Source organism: Gossypium arboreum, chromosome 12 (genome assembly GCF_025698485.1).
Source record: "Gossypium arboreum isolate Shixiya-1 chromosome 12, ASM2569848v2, whole genome shotgun sequence".
NCBI lineage: Eukaryota > Viridiplantae > Streptophyta > Magnoliopsida > Malvales > Malvaceae > Gossypium > Gossypium arboreum.
Window position 1 is genome coordinate 27,353,848 of NC_069081.1, and position 4,934 is coordinate 27,358,781.

Here is a 4,934-nt window from a genome sequence, read left to right on the forward strand (position 1 = left end):
AAGTCGGAGACAAAGTGTTTCTTAAAGTTTCACCTTGGAAAAAGGTGCTCAGATTTGCCCGTAAAGGCAAATTGAGTCCGAGGTTCATCGGGCCGTATGAGATATCTGAACGAATTGGACCAGTCGCATACAGATTGATTTTACCCCCTGAACTTGAAAAGATTCACAACGTTTTTCATGTCTCGATGCTTCGACATTATAGATCCGATCCATCGCACATAATTAATCCATCAGAGGTTGAAATTCAATCTCATTTGAGTTATGAAGAAGAACTGATTTGTATCCTAGCTCGCGAGGTGAAAGAGTTGCGAAACAAAAAGGTTCCGTTAGTAAAGGTGTTATGGCTCAAGCACGGGATCGAAGAAGCTACTTGGGAACCTGAGAACTCTATGAAAGAACGGTACCCAAATCTATTTTGGTATGATTTCTGGGGACGAAAATCCCTAAAGGGGGGGAGAGCTGTGACAGCCCTATTTTGACCCTAGTCGGGAAGTGGTTTCGGGACCATAAAATCGAGTCAGAAAAATAATTAACCGTTGTATTCTATGCTTATTGTGTGTGTACATGCATGTGTGAAAGTTTCATGCTTTAATTTTGTCATTTGTATGTGAAATTTATAAGATAGGACCCATGTGATAAAATTTGAAAATGTCATAAATAAATTTTAAAGTGCCAAATAATGTATGAATTGTGACATGGGGGACTTGCATGTCAAATGGACCAATTTTAGTTTAGTGGCTGGCCATAGTGATGGTTGATAGATAATTTATATTTTATTTAAGCATTTTAATACGTAATGGCATTATATTAAAAAAATAGTAAAATAACAAAATGGTGAAAAGAGCAAAGCTTGTCCATCTTTGTTCTTCATAGCCGAATGTAAGAAAACAAATTGGGGAAGGGAAGCTCATGAATGTTCGGTCACTTGGGGAAGAAAAATCCAAGGTAAATTCATGGTAGTTTGCTTCTATTTTGATGTTTATGAGTTCCTTTCTTAAATCTACCTTAACCCATGAAATATATTTTGGTTTTTGGTTGTGTTGTGAGCATTTGTTCTTGATTGAAATGAAGGAAATGGTTGTTGTTTCATGTTCTTTTGATGAATAATGTTAGATAGGTGAGGTTGAGCTAAACAAATTAAGCATATATGTGCATTAGATGCGAAGTAGGAAATCGGCTAATATGTTGGGTGTACTATGGCCGATTCTGGACTTAGATAAAATTTAGTAATGTATGTGCTTTAAATGTGTTATGAACTATTATAAGTTAAATTAAGTTGAAGCTTGGTAAAATTGAATAATTGTGGCTTAATTTCTTAATGGCAATTGGCTATTATGGTGAAATGCAAATGTTAATATTTAGTTGCTAGTGTTTATATGTGCGTTAGCCGAATTTGAACTTGAACAATGATTTGAGCACAATGTGTTGTATTGATATTATGCTTAAGTGAAATTATAGATATATATGATGAAATTGATTGGTGATATACATGTTTAAATAATATGTATGCAAGGAATGTGTGAAAGAGTGAATTGGTAATAATCTGTTTGGGACAGCAGCAGTAAAGTGATTTTGGAAAATCACCATAAATTTTAAAGTGCCAAATATATGTTTTGTAATTGTAAATATTTTTGGCCATATGGAAATGGTATATATGTATATATAACTCAAGATCAGTTTGTACTCGACTCGATTTATGTCTTTGTTGAATTATTTTGTGAATGGAATTTTAAATGTTTAGCTCAGTAATACCTCATAGCTTAAACCGGCGATCGGACTTGGGCTAGGGGTGTTACAATCCATATGAAAATAATAAGCAAATTGTCAACATGATTCCATGGTAATATAACCATAATTATACTTTTGCTTATATTCTAGTCATGTTGTTTTCTCGAGTCATAGTCACTAAATTATTTATATATGGATCTACGGGACTCCAAATCAAGATCCGCTATTTTTCCTGAAACTAGAATCACATATCTTCTTATCATAAAATTTTCAAAATTTTTGGATTAGCCGATAAGTACAGTTTATTCTTTAAAGTCACCCCCTATTCTGCTGTTTGACAACTTGGACCCCTCTTTACTAAAAATCGATTCTCTCATAGTACGGGTTTCGATTAATGTTCCCATATGTTCCTCTTGAAAATAGACTCATTAAGGATTTAGTAATATAAATTGATAAATCGTAATTTATACATATTTTTATCCTATGCTTAGCATAATTTTGGATGAATTATCCTTAGAATTGGTAAATTCGATGCTCCAAACCCTTTAATCTCATTTTTTATACTTAGGTGAGCATAGGAGAGTAAAAAGAGAGAGAAACGGGCCGAAAACAGAGAAAATGGACCAACATGTGAAATCAACACGGGATTTCCTTACATGGGTAGACCACACGTCCGTGTCCTTTTAGTAGAATCGAGCACGACTTACACGGGTAGACCACACACCTGTGTCTATTTAACAGCCTTGAACACGGATTGAAGAAATCAAATACGACCGTGTCACACGGGCGTGTCCCTGTCGAGCCCAAATCTAATCTTATTTGGAAAAGGGCACTCTTAAGGGCTTTTAGGCATTCTAAAGCCTATTTAATCACACTAGATGAGGATTAAAAAGAACACATGGAGTAAGAGACAAGGAATTACTCGAGGGAAGCGATTGATCCATCTCAGAAGCCAAATTCACCTTCAAGACTAAAGATCTCCTTTCAATTCCCTTCAAGAGTTCTTAGGTTTTCTTTATGTTTTGTTATCATTATTCTTTTGAGATGTTTTCTTTCATAAATATGAACTAAAACCCCTAAATACCTAAGGGGGATGAAACCTAAGATCGATCTTGTTATTATTATCTAAATTGTATGATAAATTTTTGACTTGTTCTTAATTATGAGCTCTTAATTATTTCTTTAATATTCTAGATATTGATTCAAGTATTGATGTGCTTATTTAGAGGAGCAAAAGTCTCTGTCTAAGAGTAGATCTAACATAATTAAGTAGAGTTGATTGCACGACTAGAGATAGGGTGATAATATTTTGTCGGATTAGGGTGAAACCTAATAAGAGAATCCATAGATCGAGTTTATGCAGCACTAGGGAGTTAATTAGAAAGAGATTTCAATTAATCAACCTAGGGTTGGACGTTGTTAGTCTCGAGAGAGATAATAATATAAATTAGGGATTTCTACGGATTAAGTCAAGTGAATAAATGGTCTGATTCAGAGTCAATAACAAGTGAAGTCTAGGTGGATTTTTCCCTTAGGTATTGTCCAAATCATTTAGTTTTCCCAAAAGTTATTTCCTTAATTTATTTTCTGTGCATTCTTAGTTTAGTAATTAGTTTAGATAAAACAAACCCCTTTTATTTTTAGGCTGGATAATAAAAAGAAAGTTAATACTAGTACTTTTAGTTCCTTTGGGTCTGACATCCCGGTCTTGCCATAAGCTATACTACTGTTCGATAAGGTGCGCTTTCCTTTATCCTGATAATAGTTAGTTTTCAAGGACGAATATTCATAAATTATAAAACTTATCACGATTCATAAACACGATCAAGTTTTTGGCACCGTTGCCGGGGAACTAAGACATTAGGAACACTCGATTTTTATTACTTTAGCCGTTGTATTTTTATTGCAATTTAAATTTTTATTTTCTTTTCTAATTTTTTGTTTATTCGCTTCTAGCAGGTTTTTATAGTGCATGACTAGAAGAAACCTGTCGAGACCATTACTTTTGATAGTGAGATTGATCGCACAGCTCGCAGAAATCAAAGAGAAATAAGGCAAAGCCTAAGATACACAGAATAAGAGCAAGAGGATGACATTCACACCACAACCGAGGAGATGGCTGAAAATTAGGAAAATACGCTACCTTCTACGATTGCTACTGATCCAGTAAATCAGAATCTTGCTCCACGCACTACGTATGATTTTGCTAAACCTAGTTTAACAGGAACTGAGTCAAGTATAGTTAGGCCTGCTGTTGCTACAAATAATTTTGAACTGAAACCTAACACAATTCAAATGATACAACAGTTTGTTCAGTTTGACGGTTTCAAGGACAAGGACCCAAAAGCTCATTTGGAAAATTTCCTAGAGTTTTGCGTCACTTTTAAAATCAATGGCATTTTTGATGATGCCATTCACATTCGGTTGTTTCCCTTTTCGTTGAGGAACAAAGAAAAACAGTGGTTGAACTCGTTACCACAAGGCTCAATCACTACATGGGAACAAATGACTGAAAAATTTTTACTTAAATATTTTTCGCTGGCTAAAATAGCTAAATTGAGGAATGATATCTCTTCTTTTGTACAGATGGATCTAGAAACACTCTATGATGCATGGGAGAGATACAAGGACCTCTTGAGAAGGTGCCCTCACCATGGGCTACCCTTATGGTTGCAGGTTCAAACATTTAACAATGGCCTGAATCCTTCGACTAGACAGATGATTGACGCAGCTGCTGGTAGGACTATCAATAATAAGACACCTGAGGAAGCTTATGAATTTATAAAGGAGATGTCACTGAATAATTATCAGTCGCAAGTCTTGAGGAAAAAGCCAACGAAAGCATTCGGCATTTTTAATGCCGATACGGTCACCATGCTCTCTAATCAGGTAGAACTTTTGAATAAAAAAATTGATGGTTTACTTAGCTCTTTATAGGTTCACCCAGTAATGCAATGCAATACGAATAGAGGTGGAACGAGCAATTTAGAATACCTACCTTATGGCTACAACATGGAACACGAGAAACTAAATATTATGGGTAATAATCTTCAACCTCAAAATAATCCTTATAATAACACTTACAATTCAAGTTGGAGGAACCACCCCAATTTCTCATGGGGAGGCCAAGGAAATCAGAGACCACAACATCCTTCAGGTTTCTAACAACAACTTTACTAGCGAGAGAAAAAATCGAACCTTGAGGA

The 4,934-nt window shown here is 35.0% G+C and overlaps 1 non-coding gene across 1 annotated transcript; it reads right to left on the reverse strand.

The window, feature by feature from the left end:
- Positions 1 to 4,281: 4,281 nt before the first annotated feature.
- Positions 4,282 to 4,388, reverse strand: LOC128285783 (small nucleolar RNA R71). Its single transcript, XR_008276332.1, has one exon. It is a non-coding gene; the product is annotated as a small nucleolar RNA R71 (small nucleolar RNA).
- Between the last annotated feature and the right edge of the window lie 546 nt (positions 4,389 to 4,934).